The sequence below is a fragment of the Macaca nemestrina genome, chromosome 19 (genome assembly GCF_043159975.1).
Source record: "Macaca nemestrina isolate mMacNem1 chromosome 19, mMacNem.hap1, whole genome shotgun sequence".
NCBI lineage: Eukaryota > Metazoa > Chordata > Mammalia > Primates > Cercopithecidae > Macaca > Macaca nemestrina.
Genome location: NC_092143.1, coordinates 1930330 through 1952126, shown reverse-complemented (window position 1 = coordinate 1952126; position 21797 = coordinate 1930330). Strand labels below are relative to the sequence as shown.

The 21797-nt window shown below is 46.6% G+C and overlaps 1 long non-coding RNA gene across 2 annotated transcripts in view; it reads right to left on the bottom strand.

Annotated features, from left to right (window-relative positions):
- Positions 1-562: 562 nt before the first annotated feature.
- The window catches only part of LOC139355329 (uncharacterized), a 29182-nt gene continuing 7947 nt past the window's right edge, over positions 563-21797 (bottom strand). Inside the window, exons 2-4 of one of the 2 annotated variants that reach the window (XR_011617260.1) lie at positions 5042-5118; positions 1452-1555; positions 563-1040 (exon numbers count right to left, since the gene is read on the bottom strand). This is a non-coding gene — a long non-coding RNA (uncharacterized lncRNA). The remainder of the gene's footprint in view (positions 1041-1451; positions 1556-5041; positions 5119-21797) is intronic. The other variant, XR_011617261.1, reaches the window with a different exon arrangement.

The following is a 21797-nucleotide window of genomic DNA, read 5'->3' as shown; positions in this document are numbered from 1 at the left end:
GAAGCTTGGAGCAGGGGCCGAGGGAACGCAGGCAAAGGAGGTGCCCCTTCTTGCTAGGAATGTTAGCCTTGCAGCTCCAGAAAACTGACCTGGTGAAACCACCACTCTCTGCCCATCCCCTGCACCAAAGGAAAAGAGAAAAGGAAAACTGTCGAGTGCATTCAGCTGCAAGGAGAAAACAAAAACACAGTGGGTGCCGTGCCCTGGCATGCAGAGCGGCTTTCCTGCACACACACAGGCTGCCCCAGCGGCCTGCCCCTACGGCGACCCCACCGCCTTGCCTGGGCACCCAGCAACGCCGCAGTTCACATCGGACCTCTGGCCTGTCTGGCCTCGCGGCATCTGTCTCCGTGCGCGGCAGCCGGGGGTGGCCGGCAATGATTGAAGAGGCCGCGTCCTGGCGACCGACGCTGCTAATGAACGGGAGCGAGCGGGTCAGGGATTGCCCGCGTGGCAGCCCGGCGAGGGCGGAGCTGCCGTCCATTGTCCCTCGCATTTGTTCTCAGGGCAGCGAGGGGGGTCGGTAGCAATCACGCGCTCTCTTCTTCATAATCACTATAATTAGCAGCATAATCAGAGCTGGGTGAGCTTGGGGCAGCTTCCTGGCAGAGTCACTCACTTTTTAAATAATAATAATAATAATAATAATAATAATTGGCATTGCAGGGCCTTTTCATCCAAGTTTAGACCGCCTTATGGAGATCAACTGAGTCTGGATTGCACCCTGCCAGAGAGGAACCTGAGACACTTTGCAAGAGGCTGGGTGCAAAGCAGCCTGGCCTGGGTCGCAGGGAGGTGTCGGGATGGAGGCTGGCATCCCATGAGGCTGGATTCACAGGTTCTCCACCCATGGCAGCCTATAGGGAATGCCTGACACCTTCACTACAATGGACTGATGTTAACTGAAGGCGTAAACAAAAGGTCTCTTGTGCTCCTGGACATGAGCAGGTGGAGGCTCCCTGGGACACGGCACGTGCTGCTTCCTCCAGGCCCCGCTGTCCCTGCCATCCGCTCACCTTTCCCTCCTCGGTCAAGAACTCCTGTTAGGAAAGAAACAGAGAATGGAGTGATGCCCACTGACCTGGGCCCAGGCACTTCTCATTTCCAGTTGGGTTTATGAGAGTCATAAATATAGATTTTCCAGGTTTTGCCCTCTTAAGGAGTGCATTTAAAATAAAATTATATAAAACCCTTTTGATTCTAAGCAAGCATCTAGACATTCACAGGTGGGAGAGAATGTGTTCCAAGCCTCCAAAGAAAGATCAGACTCCAAACCCCCAAAACCCAACACCTCACACCCTCAAACCCCCACACCCCAGACCCCCACACCTACACACCCCCTCACCTCTCACACCCCCTACACCCCACACCTGCACACCCCACAACCTCATACCCCCACACCTCCTGGACAGTGTAGCCCGGCAAGCTCACCCCAGCACTCCTTGCCCCACCTGCTCAGGTGGATGATGCCATCAGCCTCACGCTGAGCCCCAGAACAGTCCTGGCACGCAGGTGTCTATAATGGTTTCCCCGACGTCCCCAGCCCCAAATCGCCCTGTGGAAAACACTGAACTGAACCAACAGGGGGAGAACCCAGCCCTTCTCCTCCTCCTCCTCCCCCTAAGGCAGGAGGAGAACCCAGACTTTCTCCTCCTCCTCTCCCTAACTCAAGGGGAAGACCCAGTCCTTCTCCTCCTCCTCTCCCTAATCCAGGAGGAGAACCCAGCCCTTCTCCTCCCCCTCCCCCTAAACCAGGAGGAGAACCCAGCCCTTCTCCTCCTCCTCTCCCTAAGCTGTGCATCCTGAATGTGACTGCTGAGTCCTGAACCCTTTCCTGCTCTGGAGTTTATCACCACCGTTGGAGCCTTCTGTTTTGAGAGGTCTTGAGAAAACTTGCTTTTAATCCCTTAAAAGCCCCACTTTTAAACTGATGGCCTTTAACACTTTGGGCCCTGTGCACTGTGTCGTGTCTAAGCCCCAGTGTCCATCGCCCTGCAGGGGCCAGAGTCAGGCACCTTCCAGATGGCCCTGAAGTGCACAGCGGGGCCTCCATTAGACACTTCGCAGATACAATGAATGTGCTTCTCCCTCACAAAGACACGAGTGTGGGGAGTGAAGTTATTTGCAGTCTGGGTTTCACAGTCCTCCGGCCCACGGGCATCCTTTTCCTTTTGGCGGTTCCCAAGCCACAACTCCCACCCCCACCACTGGGGTGGCAGGGAGGTTCTGGAGTGGAGCCATGCTGCCCTCACTCCGGGAATCCTGGCCTTGCAGGGAGATGGTAGTGCTGACAGGCGGCCCGATAGAGTATGTCCCAGGCCAGGTGATGCAGTGGAGTCTGAAGAAGCAGTGAGTTCAAGCCGGGGCCTGTAACTTGGGGGAGGAGGCAGCCGCTCCTGGAGCCCTGGGATGAAGAGCATGTGGAGACAACACGGGCAAAGGAGTGGGGACCAGGAAAAGCAGCAGCTTGGAGAACCATCAAAGGTTCTATGAGGTGATGCAAAGCCACAGTGAGCAGAGGTGCCCTCATCTGGATAGAAACACAAAAGGAAAAACAGGTTTGGTGTGTGTACATGGGTGTATATGTTCGTGTACGTAAATGCTATGCTTCTCTGTGTATATGTGTGTGTGCTGTGTCCATGGGTGCCTGTGTATGCACGTGAGCATGTGTGTGCTGTGTGTCCATGTGCATGTGTGTGCTGTGTGTCCATGTGTGTGCTGTGTGTCCATGTGCATGTGTGTGCTGTGTGTCCATGTGTGTGCTGTGTGTCCATGTGCATGTGTGTGCTGTGTGTCCATGTGTGTGCTGTGTGTCCATGTGCATGTGTGTGCACATGAGCATGAGTGTGCAATGCGTATGTGTACATATGTGTCCACATGAGCATATGTGTCCTGTGTGTCTATGTGCATGTGTCTGCTATATGTGTGCATGTGAGCATATGTGTGTGTTGTGTGTCCACGTGCACGTATGTGGATGAGGGAGGGAGACTTTTGGGTCTGTTATAGGCATGTTCAGTTAAGTGATGTGAAAAAAACAACCACCAGGTCCGGAGTTTGAGACTGGAGATGGAAATTTCACTGACGTTCTAGGCTGAGTGGGATGACTGCATAAAGTGAGAATAGGCTGGGCAGGAACCTCACATTGCAAGACATTAAAGTGGAAAATTCAACAGAAGCACCAGGACGGGGTCAGGGTACCAAGCAGGACTCTCAGGGGGCACCCTTGAGACTCAGTTGTAGGATTCTGGTACCCACTTAGATGGAGATTATAAACAGCCTAGAAACATAGCCTTTGAAGAGGATTTTGTTGGGAGAAATTTTAGCAAACTGTGCTTTTCTAAGAGGAAGAAGGCATAGGGACTGCTTGTCCTTCATCTGATAATCAACAGAGTCTTCATCACAACCTCTGAACCAGATACATACAATCTCATTTTGTCCTTTAAGAAGGTAATGTGTGACCTTGGCCTGAGGAATGGATGGTAAAAGCTTTTCTGTGGCTGAAAATCTGCAAGAAGCATTGGAAACTCTAAACCCTAGAGAGAAGCTCAGGATCCTTTGAAAAAAAGCAAACTTGCATTTCCCATGCAAGGGGTAAGGGTGTAAGTTAGTAAAAGAGACAGTTAGAGGAGGCAGTCTTTGGAAAACTTAGAACAGTTTCCAATCAAAGGTTAATCACAGATTAAGGAAATTGGACACCATCTCTGAAAAAATTATCCAAAGAGGCAAAAACTTTAAGAATAATTAAAATGTCTAAATACTTTTTTTGAGCATCTGGTTCCACTAAGATGGAGCAGCCCTTCCTCTCAGGCCCCGTGTTAGGACTAAAGCCCTGGGCACAACACAGGAAATACAGAGAGAAGACTCTGAAAGAAGGAGAGGAGCTGGACAGACGAGGTCCCCAGGGCTTGAGGGTGGCCTGGGGCAGATCCCCAGTGTGTCCTAGTCCGGGAACTGCAGAAACTTCCACGCTGGAGCCGCCAATAGGCACAGAAAGAAAATCTGAAAACTGTTTCCCATGACAGCGAGAAGGCCAGGGAGAAGGGCGGCCCCAGAGAACAGAAAGGTGTGTCAGCAACACCCACTCTGCTCTGCCAAACACCCATGGAACACTCAGGCCCCCCACAGTGTCACGGGCTGGCCAGACACTGAACCTCCACAGCATTCGCAGAGGTGATGGTGAGACCCTGCTGAGGTCCTGACTGTGGCGCTGAAGGGAGTGGATCTGCGGTGCCCAGCTTGCCCGCACGTCCACCTTCCCAATGTCACCTGCAGGGAGTGGATCTGCAGCACCCAGCTTGCCCTTCCTGGTGTCACCTGCAACCAGGAGCTGAGACAGCACCCCTGCTCAGAGGCCATGAGCTATGGGGTTGCTGTCCACCTTCCCTGGAAGGCATCAGTAGGACCAACAGGGAACTAAATGCCCCCCTCAGCTCATCTGCAGTGAGGCAGTGTGAGCTGGTCCCCCACTGTGACCACAGAGATGTTAGGACTCAGGAGGGGGCTTGTGGAAAGCTGAACGCACCCACCCACACCTCGCCAGGGGGACTGCCTACTAAGACACATTCCTAAGTAGGATCCAGAATCTCAAATGTCATCAAAATGGCCAGGATCCAATCAACTCACTCATCACAGGAAGATGCAGAAAAAAGTCACAACGCAGATGAGAGGACAATCGACAGACACCAACACTGAAATGAACCGGCGCTGCAATGTCTGACAAAGACTTTAAAGCAACCATCATAAAAATGCTTCCATAGCAATTACACATTCTCTTGAAACAAGTGAAAAATGGAAAATCTCAGCAAAGAAATAGATCCTATGAAAAAGGACCAAGTGAAAATGATAGAATCAAAAAAGGCAATAATTAAAACTTAAAACTTGCTGGATGGGCTCAATGGAGTGAAAATTGCAGAGGAGAGAGATATGTATTTGAGGACAGATCACTAGAATTTACCCAACCTGAACAATGGAGAAGAAAAAAGATTGAAAGAAACAAAAGCACTGTCTGGGGCACAGCGAAGAGAGGAGCCGACATTCTTACCCGCAGAGTCCCAGAAGGAAAGGAGGCAGCATGAACTAAAACACCTTTCAAAGCAGAACGGATGGACTTCCCAAATCCTGCAAATGAATAAACAAATAAATACTCAAGATACTGAGTGAATCCAAAATTGGACAAATCCAAAGAAATCCATGGCAAGGTGTATAATAATTAAACTTCTGAAAATTAAAAGCAGAGAAAACATTCTTAAAAGCAGCCAGAAATGACACTTTACTTACACGGAAAAGCCAATTCCCATGACAGGTTATTTCTCATCTGAAACCACAGAAGGAAGGAGAAAGCCAGAGCCACGGAAGGAAGAAAAAAACCAGAAGAAGTAACAGAACATTTCCTAAGCACCAAAGAAAGAAACTGGCAACCATACATTTTTACATCCCTCAAAAATCTCCTTCAGGAATGAGGGAAAATAAAGACATTTTAAGAGGAAGAAAAGGTTGTCACTAGCAAAAATACCTTTAAATAATGAAAGAATTTCTATAAATAAAAATGAGGTTGAGCACGGTGGCTCAAGCCTGTAATCCCAGCACTTTGGGAGGCCAAGGTGGGTGGATCACGAGGTCAGGAGTTTGAGATCACCCTGGCCAACACGGTGAAACTCATCTCTACTAAAAATACAAAAACAAAAAACAAACAAAAAAAAAACCTGGTGGCACGCACCTCTATTCCCAGCTACTCGGGAGGCTGAGGCAAGAGAATTGTTTAAACCTGGGAGGCGGAGGTTGCAGTGAGCCAAGATCGCACCACTGCATTCTAACCTGGGCAACAGAGCAAGACTCTGTTTCGGAAAAAAAAAAAAAAATTACAGAAGAATGCTGAGAACTTCAGATAGGAAGGGTAAGGCATTGAAATGGGTACAAAATGGGTAGATATAGTATACTGCCTTCCCATGAATTTCTTAAATCATATTTGATGGTTGAAGCAAAAATTATAAAACAACAAGTCATGTGCTGATCACTGCATGTACAGGAGATATTTAAGACAATTATATTTTTAAAAGTAGGGAGGAAAATGGAATCTAAGTGAAAGTAAGTTTGCTATACATTCCTCAAAGTAGTAAAGCATCAATACCAGGAGACTGTGATAACCTATGCATGTATATTACAATAGCTAGAGCAACTGCTAGGAAAATTATACAAGGCAGTATGTTCAAAAACACTAAAACACCTCAAGATGTATGTTTTAAAAGTATTCATGGGAAAACAAGAAAAGAGAAACAGAAGAATGCGAAACAGAGGTTACAAACAGAAAACAGGCAATAACATGGAAAACTTACATCTGAATACATCACTGCTTACCATAAATGCAAATGGTCTAAATACACTGATTAAAAGGTAGAGATTAGCAGAATAAGTTAGAAGAAAAGAAAACATGATCCAACAATAGCCTATGTATAAGAAACTCACTTCAAATACAGCATCAGGTAGCTTTTTAAAGTAAAAGAATTTACTTTAAAAGAGAGAGAGAGAGCACAAATTTTTTAAAAGCAGGAATGTTATATTAATATTAGACAAAATAGACTTCCAAGCAAAAAAAAAATTATTAAAACCAAGAAGGGATGTTACATTTGATAAAAGGATGAATCTATCGGGAAAAAAATAACAATCCTAAATGTGTATACTCCAAAAAACAAATGAAAATTAGAAGACAATATATCAAAATGTATGGAGTACAGTTAAAGCCGTGCTGACAGGAAAATTCATAGGACTAATTGCTTACATTTTTTAAAGAATGAAAATCTCAATAATCTAAGTTTCAACCTCAAGAACTAGAAAAAGAAGAGAAAAAATAACTAAAGCAAGTAGAAGAAGGCAAATAATAAAGAAAATCAAAAATCATTGAAATTGAAAACAAGAAAGCAATAGAGAAAATCAATAAAACAAAATGGCTGATTCTTCAAATAAATCAATAATTATAACCTCTAGAAATATTTACAAACTTCAAAAGAGACAAATCACCAGTGCCAAGAATGAAACAGGGATTTCACTGCAGTTCCTGCAGCCATTAAAATGGTAAGAGAATATTACAGGCAACTTTACGGTCACAAATTCAACAACTTAGAAAAAACAAACCAGCCCATTAAAGCCCAAAATATACCAAAACGCTACCAAAATAAATGAGATCATCTGAAGATTTTATACGCATTACAGAAATTGAATTTGTAACTTAAAAGTTTTCAAAAAATAAATCCCAAAGCCCAGATTGTTTCACTGAAGAATTCTACCAAATGTTTAGTATTGATTCTTTATCATCTCTCTCAGAACACAGAAGAGGAGGAAACATGTTTTATGAGGCAAGTTTTACCCTGAACCAAACCCAAACAAAAGGGAAAACTATAGGCCAATGTATCGAATGAATCTAGATGCAAAAGTCCTCTTAATAATATTAGCAACTTGATTCCAATAACATATTAAGAGAATTATACACCACTGCCAAATTAAATTGATTCCACATATTCTAGGATTATTCAATATTTCTAAATCTACCAAATAAATCCACTATAACAATGTAAAAATAATAATAGTAAGCTCAGATCAATTGATGCAGAAAAAGAATTAGACAAAATCCAACACCCATTTATGTAAAAAAAACCCCAAAAACCAAAAAACAAAAAAAAAAACTGTCACTAAAAATAGAGGAAAACTTCCTCAACTTGAAATAGGGCACCTACCAAAGCATCCTACTGCTAACATCATCAGTGAATGACAAAGCCTTTCCTCTCCAATTGCAGGGAATCAAATACACACACATGTGCACACACACACAGGCACAGGCACACACACACACACACACACACACACACGAATGCATGTAAAACTGGTGCGATCTGAATAAGGTCAGTGGATTGAGCCAGTGGCCACTTCCTGGTCATGACATTGAGCTGTGATGGTGCTGGATGTTACCACTGGGGGAAACTGAGTGAAGGGTACATGGGATCTCTCTTTATTATTTTGTTACGACTGCACAATTGTCTCAAAATAAAAAGTTAGTAAAATAGCTCTTCTTTTGTAGTTTGCAAAATAAAACTAGGAACGTTAAGCCATATTGATTAAATAGCTATGTATTACAGTCATTAATTATAAAATTACATTTGAATGGGTGTCATAAAGATTTTAATAAAATAAAACCTAACAACTCTGAGTATTTCTGTAAAACAAAGCAGTTTTTGACTAGATTAAAAATGTTCTGTGACCGAAAGAAAGCAGTGTCACAGTTAAAGTTGATAAAGTTTGAACAACATGACTAAGTGTGAGTTCTTGTAAGGCAGAACCACATTGTACGTAAGCATTTACTTTTTAAGGTCTGATTGTTGTAAATTTTCTACTTTCTACTTAATATTTGATGCAGTGTATACCTGCATTAATTTCTATTTTTGTGGAAAATGAGTTAGGAAAGTTCATAGTTTTACCAATTTCAGATACAGCAAACACTTTTCTTGCTACTCAGACTCAAAGACTTGAGCCCCATCGCCCTCTGGGGACAGTGTTCTCATTCAGGCAAGGCGTGGGGGAGCAAAAAGAAAGACAGTGACTGAAGAAAGCAAAGGTGGTCTGTTCCATCGGAAACTGACTGAAGAAAGCAAAGGTGGTCTGTTCCATTGGAAACTGTCATGATAAAAATGACGTCAAATTCCAAAGGAAAAATGGTTGCCATAGTCTGGATTCGATTTTGTGTTAGGAAAGGTAAGAACTAGAACATAAGCAGAAATACTTGAGCCAGTGCCATTAGTGTGGATTATTCACTTCTCGGAATGCAGTCAATCGCACGGCGGTAACAGGATCACGTTCCTCGAGGTCATAATTTCGTATTTCACCACAACACACCTGTGTAAACGTGGCCGTCAGTGGAATCTCATGCCCAAGTTGAAGGCCTACAGTAGCCTCAGTGAGCTTGATAGCTTTCGTAGAGTAAAGGCTCTTAAAGAAATCGTCAGCATTGGTTTCAGAACCAAGATGCTCCAGGAGCTCAGTAGAAGCTCATTAGTTGGAGATGAAGGCAAGACCACATCACTCAGATTGTTCAAGAAGGGTCTGCTGGGGACAGGTGTGATGTTCCAGGTACAGCAGGCCACCCCTAAACCTGAAGTCAAGGCTTCATCAGTAGTGTGATCTTTGGAGAAAGACACAGCTAATGAGCTCGTCATCACTGCCTGGAACCTTTCTGGGCGATCGTCTTAAAATGGGTGAATAACCCAGGGACCCCCAGGTTCTGGGACTTGGTGGTGGGTGGTCTCAGAAGAGCAGGGCAGACGCAGCCTGTCTAAGCAGTCGGCTAATTGATTTGCAATGACTCCTCTTCGAAACAAACAACAGGATTCAGCAAAACAAGATTCGACTCCGTTTTACTGTGCGTCCCTGGCAGTCATGAAAATCATGTTGATTTTCATAAACAAAACCTACCCGTGCCTCGTCCATATCCCTTGCCCATCACTGTTCCCCTCGAAGGCTTCTCCCGGTGGGGAGGTCCCTGACGCCCCAGACCCCGAAGTCCCAGTGCTCTGGATCTGGCAATGCCAAGGCTGGGGTCCCTCCCTGGTGAATGCAGTCTGCATTTCTGTGGCCAGGCTGCGCTGGGTACATGAGCAGGTGCTCCTCAGCAGAGCAGGAACTGCATGGATGTCCATCAGCAGACAGTGTGAAGTCAGGAGACACCTGTTGCACGCAATGCATTGAACAGGAAATGAAGGCCTAACTGGATAACCAGGAGCAGAACAATGGCAGAAGTGCATGAAGCAGGTAACTGATTTCTTGGTGACATAAATCAACCCAGTCCTCAAAAACCATGCTCTGCAAAATCTCATAATCACACCCTTCAGTCCAACAAGCAGCCAGGCCAGTAGCTGTTAAACCCTAACGAGCAAACTAAAATAAAAGGGAGTGAGTTTGTATTTTGTTCATTTCAAAACAATAAATAACATTTGTTCAGACTAGATAGAATTTCCTTGATTGTGTTCACCCCTCAGTGGGGACATCTGTGCTGGTAAAGGACGAATTTGCAGCATGAAGTCGGCTCATAGGCAGCCAGTGCTCTGGGATGGAGATGGCGGGGAATGGGTTCATCTCGGGCAACTTGGTGCTGTGGTGTGAGCCAGACCTCACCAGGCACCGGGCCCACAACCACAAACCAGGACAAAGCTGGGTGATCCACCTCACCCGTGTGTGGCCTCAGAGAACATACTTGCAGCAGATATTTTGGGGCCGTACGAATTTAACAAATGAATTGTTTTTGTGATGAACTCAAATTGTGCATTTGAAATGGACACCTCCTCCCTCTTTTTTCTCTAATCAGCACACAGGAAATCAAGACCTACAATTTAATATTTGTTAAAAATAACTGTAATGTCATTGAAAAGAATTGCTAGAAGAATCTGTGTATCTGAAAAGCTAATCTTGACTTACAATTCCATTCTCCCTCCGACTAATTTCACTAGTTTCCCTTCAACTAGTTTCAGATTTAGTGAAACAATGACACTGTTACAGTGTCACTACACTGGTATGAAAACTAGGAATATAATGAACTCTGTGTTGCACTGGTCAGCCGGAGCCAGATTCACGCCGTATGGTGCCTCAGCCTTTATCCCTGGGGAACAGCAGTCTCCAGGGATGTCCCTGTCCCAGTCCTCGGAAGTTGTGAATGGTTACAGGTGACAGAAAGAGAGGTTCCCCATCAACTGAGTTTAACTAAAGAGGTTTCCAGGATGGTCCAGGTGCTCCAACATAATGGCATGGGGACTGCAATGTTGGGGAGAAAGGCCAGAGAGCTGGTGGCAGGAAGATGCTGTGTGATGGGTTGATCAGCGCTGCTGACTTTGGAGGTGGAAGAGGGAGCAGGAGCCAAGGGGTGTGGGCAGCCACCAAAGCTGGAAAACTCAGAGATGGATTTTCCCCTAGGGCACCCAGAAAGAACTCACCATGCAGACACCCCACTTTTAGCCAATGAGATCCCTGTTGAACATTAACCCCAGAACTGTGAAAGAATAAATGTGTGTGGTTTTAAGCCACTAAGCTAGTGATTTGTTGTACCTTTGCTAGAAAGCCACACCAGCAAGGAGTTGGCATGGGGCACAGAGCAGGTGGCCCTGTTACTCTGACTGAACCCACATATGCACATCCTGTGAGAATCACATGAAAGCAAAGTGTGTGGGGCATGGATGCTTCAGACCTGTGTCCCTGCACAAATCTCATGTCAAATTGTAATCCTCAATGTTGGAGGTGGGGTCTGTTGGGAGGTGATTGGACCACGGGGGTGGATTTCCCCCTTGCTGTTCTCGTAACAGTGAGTGAGTTCTCACAAGATCCATTGCTAAAGTGTGTGGCACCTCCCTACCCCACTTCATCCTGCTCAGGCCACATAAGATGCCTGCCTCCCCTTCACCTTCCACCGTGATTGAAGGTTTCCTGAGACCTCCCCAAGCAGATGTTGGCACCATGCTTTCCATACAGCCTGGAGAACTGTGAGCCAATAAAACTTATTTTCTTTAAAAATTACCCAGTTTCAGGTATTTTTTGTGGCAATGAGAGAATGGATTAATACAGAACATAGGTGCCAAAGAGTGGAGCATTGCTATAAAGATACCTGAAAATGTGGAACCAGCTTTGGAACTGGGTAACTGGCAGAGGCCAGAAGAGTGTGAGAAGCTCGGAAGAAAACAGGGAGATGAAAGTTTGGAACTCCCTAGAGACCTGTTGAATGGTTGTGATCAAAATGCCGATAGTGATATAGACAATGAAGTTCAGGCTGAGGAGGTCTCAGATGGAAATGAGGAACTTATTGGGAAGTGGAACAAAAGTCACTTTTGTTTCTTAGCAAAGCAATTAGCTGCTTTGTGACCTTGCCCTAGGAATCTGTGAACTTTGAACTTGAGAGTGTTGATTTAGAGTATCTGGCAGAAGAAATTCCTAATCAGCAAAGCTTTCAACAGTGGCCTGGATGCTTCTAATAGCCTATGCTCATATGCATGAGCAAAAAAAAACCTAAAGCAGGAATTTATATTTAACAGGGGAGCAGAGCATAAAAGTTTGGAAAATTTGCAGCCCAGAAATGTGGTGGAAGAGTAAAACCAATTTTCTAGGGAGGAATTCAAGTGGGCTGAATAAATTTGCGTAAGTAAAGAGGAGCCAAATGTTAACAGCGAAGACAATGGGAAAAAGTCCTCGAAGGCATTCCAGAGACCTCCAGAGCAGCCCTACCCATCACAGGCCCAGAGGCATAGGAGGGAAAAGTGGTTTCCTGAGCCAGGACCAGGGCCCTGTTGCCCTGCCAGCCTTGGGACACTGCTTCCTGCATCTCAGCCACTCTACATCTACCTGTAGCTAAAAGCAGACCAGGTTTAGCTCAGACCACTGCTTAAGAGGGTGCAAGTTATAAGCCTTGGCAGCTTCCACATGGTGTTAAGCCTGCCATTGTGCAAAGTGTAAGAGTTGAGGCTTGGGAGCCTCCACCTAGATTTCAGAGGTTATATGGAAAGGCCTGGATGTCCAGGCAGAAGCCTGCTGCAGGGGCGGAGCCCTCATGGAGAACTTCTGCTAGGGCAGTGCAGAGGGGAAATGTGGGATTGGAGCCCCCACACAGAGTTTCCACTGGGGCACTGCTTAGTAGAGCTGTGAAAAGAGGGCCACTGTCTTCCAGATCACAGCATGCTAGATCCAATGACAGCTTGTACTGTGTGCTTGGAAAAGCCATAGGCACTCATACCCACTCATGAAAGCAGCAAGGGGGCTCTATCCTGTGAAGCCACAGGGGTGCAGCTGCCCAAGACCTTGGGAGCCCACCTCTTGCCCCAGTGTGCCCTGGATGTGACATATGGAGTCAAAGTAGATTTTTTGGAGCTTTAAGATTTAATGACTGCTCTTCTGGGTTTCAGACTTGCATGGAGCCTGTAGCCCTTTTGTTTTGGTTTATTTCTGCCTTTTGGAATGAGAATATTTACCCAATCATGTGCCTCCATTGTTTCTTGGAAGAAACTAACTTGTTTTTTATTTTACAGGCTCATAAGCAGAAGGGACTTGTCTCAGATGAGATTTGGACTTGGATTTTTGAGTTAATGTTGAAATGAGTTAAGACTTTAGGGAACTGTTGAGAAGGGGTCATTATATTTTGCAATGTGAGAAGGACATGAGCTTTAGGAAGAGCCAGGGGCAGAACTATATGGTTTGAATCTCTGTCTCTGCCCAAATCTCATGTCAACTTGTAACACCCAGTGTTGGAGAAGTCTGGTGGCAGGTGATTGAATCATGGGGACAGATTTCCCCTTTAGTTGCTGTTCTTGTGATGGAATTTTCATGATATCTGGTTGCTTAAAAGTCTGTAGGCCAGTCACAGTGGCTCACGCCTGTAATTCTAGCACTTTGGGAAGCCACGATGGGCAGATCAAAAGGTCAGGAGATCGAGACCATCCTGGCTAACATGGTGAAACCCAATCTCCACTAAAAATACAAAAAAAAAAGTAGTTGGGCATGGTGGCACATGCCTGTAGTCCCAGCTACTTGGGAGGCTGAGGCAGGAGAATCTCTTGAACCCAGGAGGCAGAGGTTGCAGTGAGCTGAGATCACACTACTGCACTGCAGCCTGGGTGACAGAGTGAGGCTCTGTCTCAAAAAAAAAAAAAAAAAAAAAGTGTGTGTCTCCTCTACCCCTCTCTTACTCCTGCTCAGGCCGTATAAGACATCTGCCTCTCCTTCACCTTCTGCTATGATTGTCAGTTTCCTGAGACCTTCCTGAGCAGATGTCAGCACCATGCTTCCTGTGCAGCTTGTGGAACTGTGAGCTGATTGAACCTCTTTTATTTACAAATTACCCAGTCTCAGGTATTTCCTGAGAGCCATGCAAAAACAGATTAATACAGAGAAGAAGATAGTCTGGCAATGCAGGTTGCATCTGACAGGAAGGTGCAGAGGATGGAGATCTGAAAAAGTAGAAACAGCAATAGGAGGACAGAGCCACATTCTCTCAGCATTCCCCACCTCCTCATTCCAGTCATCATTCCAGGGCCCTCCCTCAGTTCAGGGCTGAGGGTTCCAGGAGAGCAAATCCCCAGCCTGGGCATGGGACTGAGCTTGGAGCTCTGAGAGGAGCAGGCCAGTGAGTGAGGCTTGTTCCATTCAGAGACATCTCCCTCACAAAGTTTTGTTTTTATGGGGAACTTTGCTCTTTCCTGTTGGCTGCTCTTACTGAGCTAAGTGCAAAGACAGAGACATACCTGGGTACCCTGCTTGACCTGTTGGGAAGGTGCCAGGGTGACACTGGAGACCAGGAGCCTGGGGGGTCTGAATTCTGATGGTCAAAAACAGTTCCTTATCTTTCCATGTGGGTTCTCCTTTTCCATAACTTTGAGTTAAACAGCCTAGAAATATAGCCACAAATTAAAAACGGTAACCACTCACTAAAATTGAGTTGATTTGAATCGAATAGTGGAATGCTTTCAATGGAAAATTCCATGAAAAATAAAGCAAATCATCAAAATAATGTATGTGTATTTTCCTCTTGATGCTGGTGTTTTCGGTAACATTGTGGCAGAAGCATAGGAGTGCATTGTTTACTCTATTTATTAGGAATTCAATTTGGAACCTTAGGGCCTGTTTTATCAGAAAGAAGTGCAGGTGATTTAAAATAAAAATACAGTAGAATACAACAGCTTGACTCCTCTTCACATCTCCCTCGAGATGGTGAGACATCAGAAGTAACCGCGTAAGTAGCTGCCTACCAACCTTTTGCAAGAGACAGGAGAGGATGTGGAAGGGAAGGATAGAAGGACGCAGGGTGGCAGGGGAAGGAGGGGAGGGAGGAAAGAAGGAAGGAGAGAAAATAAAAAGGAGGAGAAAGCCAAAGTCAAGATTGTGGGAAGGCAAGCCTGGAAGGGAAGGAAGAGAAGGAAGCAGAGGAAGAAAGACATGGTCCAAACAAAACCATTGAGGAGAAAGATGTGGCCAAAAGAGGACACAGGGAGAAAGAGGAGGAGGAGGAGGAGGAAGGCTGCAGCAGGTGAGGAGGAGAAGGGAGCAGAAAGTTAACGAAGGCAAAGGAAGTGGGGAGGGGAGTGGGGGAGCCAGAAAAACAGAATGCAGGGCACAGGGACTTAGGGCCTGTGCCCCGTCTCCACCCACCCTGGGATGGAGCATTACTATTCCAGTGGGAGCTCTTCCTCCCCACCAACACCAGGAAATCTAAGACACATCAACCCCACACTGGTCACGGGTCTGCAGACGTGGTCAGGCCTTCCATCTGTGGTCCTCTACAACTGCCATCAACCACCACGGAGAGCTATGTTTGCATAATATTTTAGGCAGAAATAACGTGTTTCAACACAAAATTCTACCATCCACCCAGAAAACTAAAGACTAGAAATTCAGAAACACCTACACGCTTCACTTCTAACTTTGTACCTGATGCTTCTATGGATTTGTCAGAACTTGTTCAAACTTGTCTTTCTTTCTCCCCTGCATGACACAGGCCTGTTGACTTTGATGGTCTCTAAACAGCGAGGACCCACAAACCATGCTCTGATCCTGCCCTCAGGCAGCTTGTTCATGCGCTGAAATACAGAGAGGACAGAGGGAGAGAGCCGCTCAATGGTCCCTCAAGCTTATGGCAGCAGAGAGAAGAAGAGCCAGTATGCTGAAGAGAAGGAAGGGCCTCCTCCCCACCAGCCCACCTGCTGAGGGCTTGGGCCTAGGGTCAGCCCTGGGGCTGCTGCCCCTTGGAGAAGCAACCCCTGCCCCTGCAGGCTGTCACCACAAGGTGCAGACAACACAGAGACCTGAGCTTTATGAGCACAACCCTCTGAGGGCTTCCTACTCCTTCAGACCCAAACTCAGCAAAGCTGAGGGCTGCGAAGAGAATCCCAAAAGCATCAGAGATGGAGCCCTTGGCAGAGACAGATGTTTCCGTGGGACCCAGGAGTTTCTTCCTGGGTACCAGCAAAGGGCGCCCTCAGATTCTTCTGGTAGTGATCCAGTCACGTCTGTGAGAAACAAATAGAAATCCCAGTCGATTCAGTCAAACAGCCAATGTGATTGACTTTCTGTTGTTCACTGACTTGACCAATTATTTGACTGCAGTGATCTGTTTTTTTCGGAACGGCGTATGCAAAGCCGCAACCCACACAATCAGAAAGAAAGGGAGGGTTGGGGAAATGAGACAGCTTGGAAATCACCACGTTCCCCACAACTGAAGAGAAAGTGGAGGATCTGGTTTGTTCTTCTTGTTACCTCAATAACCATTGCCTTTCTGTGGGCTGGTGTAGACACTATCTCAGTAAAAGTAAGATTAGGCACTTAAAAAAAAATAAAGCATAATTGTGACCCTTCAAATGAAGTATAATACATATTAAAACAAAAGTGGCTAATTTTCAGGCATCGTTGTCAGCCGTGGGGATGGAGGAGGGCTGCCAGAGTTGCCCGCGTGGCACTATTCTAGTGGGAGGTGGGCAGTTGTCACAGGAAGCCTTGGGGACGCTGGGCATTACATTGCAAACTTTGACCAGGAACCAGGTGCTCTTCTTTCATTAAAGGGTTATCTAGCTGCAGTGACAGTCAGCAAGTTAAATTACATCAGGTCTCGGCAGCAGAGCACCCTTGTTAGGCTCAGAGCCCTGTGCTCCAGCCTCCACCCAGGGCCCTTCCTTCCAGAGGCTCGATGCCTCCCACACCCAGGGCTGCACTTTTCCAATTAAGAGCAGGCGGCCCCAGCAGCACCTGTAAAACAGCAACGTCGCAGAGACACACTATAACAATTCTTTGATGTACAGAGCTAATTTTAGAGCCTTTGAAATCAATTCCTATCACTGATGGGTAAAGTCAAAACGGAAGGCCGGTGAATCAGGGTGAGGTCAGGCTCCTGTACAGGTCTAGGTTGATTGGTTTGCAATAAAATCCCTGAGAGTGGCTAGTTTTTAATGAGCTTTCTAAAAGAAGTGAGCTTGTCTTTCCTGAGAGCGTGGAGCAGAAAGGTGAGCCCCTCGTGTCTGCCACGCAAGTGACTCGCCAGCCCAGCTGTGTGTGGACTTGAGAAACACTCACCAGGGCCCCCCGCCCACCACCTCCTGGCTAGGGAAAGAGGGGAGAAGGGTGGCCTGCAGTTCCTGGTGCTTGTGAAGTTGCACGGAGAGTGAAACCTGCTGGCCGCCCGGCTTCCCGAACACAGAGGACATCTGCTGGAACATGTCCATCTGCTGCCTTTAACCAGGGGACTGACCAGCCTGCAGCCAGCAGAGAACACCATCCCAACAGGCCACGTTCCGCAGTGAAGAAATATTTCCAAAGAATGTCTCACCCACCACAGCTGCTCAGCCCAGAGTCTGGTCCAAGTGGGATTGCCACATAGGGCAGAATCGGGGATATGGTTTATGTTAAATATATAGGGATTGAATAAATAAATGCACACCCCAGCCCCCGTTCCAATCAGACTTTTTAAATTACCACACTTGCTGAGACATTCCCAGTGTCAGGAATGTCACCTACGTTTCCACCAGACACATAATGGTCCTTTCTTTGGTGCAAGGGGGTCTCTGTTTTGGAATTTAAATAGCATTTTGATTGAGATTCAAAACTGGGTAGCTTAATAATGAAAGAACTAAAAAGCACATCAGCCTCAACCTAAGAAGTAACCATGGTTCTCAGTCCTGCTCAGTTTTATTCCATGATGTTCTCTGTCTTCATGTAAAACTTTCCAAACACCATCAGAGTCCACAGAACACTCTTTGGAATCACTGGTTCACAGATCATGACAGTGAGCGGCCACCCTGCGTGCCTGCCAGACGCTGTCTTCCCAAGCACCCTCGGCAGCAGGAACCCACTTCAGCAGAGGAGGTCTGCAGCTGGCTTTTGGACACAAGGGATTTTAGGTGACAGAGAAACATCCAAACTGAAAGTGCCTTCTTAGCTGGAAACCCACGACGAATGATCAGGGAGGACCTGGGGAAAGGACTCCCTCCCTGTGAAAACCCAGTATCCCTCACAGGTACCATCATGGTCAGGATCGGAGCCCCATCAAGTATTAGCTTTGCTTTCTCCAAAATTCTCTGCTGCAGGTGGCCCAGTCTCTAGATGTGATCACACACATGTGGAATGTGGCCGGTCTAACATCTAATGACCTAATGAATGGTCTCACGTCTGATGGTCTGCCATCTAACATCTAACATCTACCTGTCTAATGTTTAAGGGTTTAACATCTAAGTGTCTAACATCTGATGGTCTGATGAACGGTCTAATGTCTGATGGTCTAACGTCTAACATCTAATGTCTACCTGTCTAAGGGTTTAACATCTAAGGGTCTAACATCTAATGGTCTAAGATCTAACAGTCAAATATCTAATGGTCTAAGGTTCAAATAGTCTAATGTTTAGCAGTCTAACATCGAATGGTCTAACAGTTTAACATCTAACCAGCCTAACGTCAAAGGATTTAAAGTCTAACGGTCTAACGTCTAAAGACCTAACGTCTAAGGTCTAATATCAGTCTAATGGTCTAACATCTAACGGTCTAATGCCTAATGGTCTAATGTCTAAGGGTTTAATGTCTGACAGTCTAAGGTCTAATGATCTATTAATAACATCTAACATCTAAGCGTCTAAAGTCTAATGTCTAACGGTCTAATGCCTAATGGTCTAACACCTAAGGTCTAAGGATCTAATGATGCAGTCCTGACTCCCCTACATGCCTGGTGTGAACTTGGTCATTCTTTCCACTTCCCAGAGCCTTTTCACCCCTGCGTAAATGGGGATAACAATTCCCAACTTGAAATAACCCATGAGAAGGTGCTTGGTAAATTCTAAGGAACATGCGCAAAGTCATGGCATATAAAGCTGGTGCTCAATGGGCGTATTGAGCTGTTGTCCCAGAGCCTGGCTCTGTTCCCCTTCCATATGTAACTCATACTTCATATCTAAATTAGATTTATTTTCTCCCTGCAGTTCTAAGTTCTAGTATTTAATCTAGAAGGGACCAAGTAGCCTGAGTGGGGGCAGGGAAGGGGTGGCACTTCTCATTTTAAAAGAGTTGTTAATTAATTTTTTTGCACATGAAAGGATTTTATGAAAATTGCCCAATAATTAAGACCTATGCATAATGATGAGCATAAATATGTTCAGATACAAAACTCTGGTGTCCTCTCAAATCAAGGAAGCACTCAGCTGTGTCAGGAAGCCACCCCTGTGAGAGAAGTCGCCAAATTATCATCCAGTGGCCACCTCCATCTTTCCACTTGCAAAGCCTCCCCTGAGAGAACCACCACCCCTGCCTCCTCCCTACTCAGCTATCTCTGAACCCATTCTCCTTCCCTCCCTGCTCAGCCCGTGTCTGTCTCTGAGCCCATTCTCCTCCTTTCCTTCCTCCCTAGTTTGCCAAGGGATTCTCTTTCAGAAGCTGCTTGACTCTTCCTTCAACATGAAATCCTCTGAGGTTGGTCCTGGCCAGCAAAGCCGTTCCTTAATGCACACCCCACGAGGCACTCAACACCCAGGGGTCCCCGGGACCCCAAGGCCAGCATTGGCTCAGGCAAGAGCCCACTTAGGGACTCTCCTCACCTCTGCCAGCGCCTGCCTGGCCCCTCCTCCTGGCCGCCTGCATTGCTGGGTTCTGTACGACAGGCCAGCCCACCTGGAGGAGGTCAGAGTAGACGGAGCCAAGTGCTGAGGGAGGAGAAAGCAGCTGTTACTTCCAACCAGACGGTTCCCTGGAAAAGGAGCCCCCAGGGCCATGGAGCTGAGTGGGAGCAGAAACAGAGGCAGAATCGAGGTGACTCCAGCCTGCAGACAGAGGGCCCCCGGGGGCTCCATCTGGAGGGCGAGTATCTGGCTCAGTCCTAAAACTACAGTGAGGGCTGCGAGGTGTGCTGAGAACTGGCTGTAAATCAGGCGTAGCACACTCCCCGAGAGCCAGGTTACCTGAGCTGAGCCGACGGGTTGGACACACTGAGAACCACCTGCCCCACAGCCAGGCACAGAAGAGCATGCAGGGGTACTGATGTCAGCACCAGTACCTCTCAGATCACACTAAAATCCTGGGCCATGTTGGCTCGAAGAAAGTAAGGGTTAGAATTGTGGATTCTGGGGAACAGCAAGCGCTGCTTTGATAAAGGTCCTCAAACTCCCAACAACCCAACAAGAAGGTGTCACAGGCTGGACTGTGTCCCCCCGAAGACGCTGAAGTCCTGTGTACATGCAATATCCGGAAATGTGATCTTTGCAAAAAACCAGGTAAATACGAAATCTTTAGGCTGCTAACCTTACAGGACTCATGTCCTCGTGAGAAGAGGAGAGAAAGACACAGATGCAGAGGACAGCCAAGAGGCGAACCAGGGAGGGAGGGACAACCGAAAGCCCAGGAGAGAAGCCTCGGGAGGAGCCAGCCTTCCCACACCTTGATCTTGTACTTCTGTGTGGAGAGCTGAGAAAGTTAGCTTCTGTTGTGTAAGCTGCCTGGTCTGTGGGATGTTATGGAAAATTCCCAGGAGACTCGCACACTAGGGACCACTGGGCTGGACCCAGAGAACCACCTGCCAGTTTAGAGTTGTTCTGGAACCCAGCGAAGCACTGCCAGGTGTCAGAGGCAGAAGGGAGAGCTTGGGATGGACTCACGGACCCAGCTGTCCTTAGAGGAGAAACTGAGGTGTGTTTGTGTCCAGCAGCCCCCTGCCCAGGGACAGGCCAAATCCCAGCACCAGGCCATAGCACTCCTCTCTCGGCCTTCTTTTAGGTAATAAAATCCCTTTCAGATCGTGAACTAAACAATAATAATGTGAGTCTTAGAAATGAAAACACTTTGCTAAAAGAGGCTTTCTTCTTGATAGGGAGTGGGGCTTTTAAATCTCATTCCTGATGCACCAACATTTTGAGACATCAAGACTAAGGGGAAGGGATTGAAGAAAAACTCACTGGGCAGTGATGAGATACATCCAATAGTCAAGGCCAGGCGTGATGTTCACACTTGTAATCCCAGGACTTTGGGAGGCCAAGGCAGGAGAATCACTTGAGGTCAGGAGTTCGAGACCAGCCTAGCCAACATGGTGAAACCTCATCTCTACTAAAAATACAAAAATTAACTGGGGGTGGTGGCAAGTGCCTGTAATCCCAGCTACTCAGGAGGCTGAGGCAGGAGAATCACTTCAACCCGGGAGGCAGAGGTTGCAGTGAGCCAAGATCTTGCCACTGCACTCTAGCCTGGGCAACAGAGCGAGATTCTGTCTCAAAAAAATAAATACGTAAAACTAAAAATAAATATCTAATAGTCAAATAAATGCTGTAGCTTGGACATCGTTGTTGGTTATCCTGTAATAAAATCATAACCTGAGGTAGGCTTAATAGTTGAGAACAGTTGGAAGAAACGGACATATGTAAATGAGGATAAGAGCAGGAATTTAACACGTGAAGATGTCCCGAAAGTGAAGGGATTAAAATAATAAACCAAAACCAAACGTAATGAAAATGAAAGCAACACGTTACCATTTGACTGTCTTTGGGGAATACCTGCAGTGCCAAAAATCCAAGGAGGAGGGACGCGGGCTGCACCTGTCGGGCTCAGCGGGCTCAGCAGGCTCACGGTTCACCAATGTCCGCCTGCGTGGCAGAGCCCTTCACAGGGAGAGAGAGTCCACCTTCCAAAGACGAATGGAAATGAAGAGCTGTGTAATTATTAGTTTTGTTGCGCACAGATCAATCATTTGCGATGAACAGCGCTCTGCGGTCACATCTGATCTTCCAGCAGGTCTGGGCCCGCAGTGCGACTAGGGCAGCGCGGCCCATGCT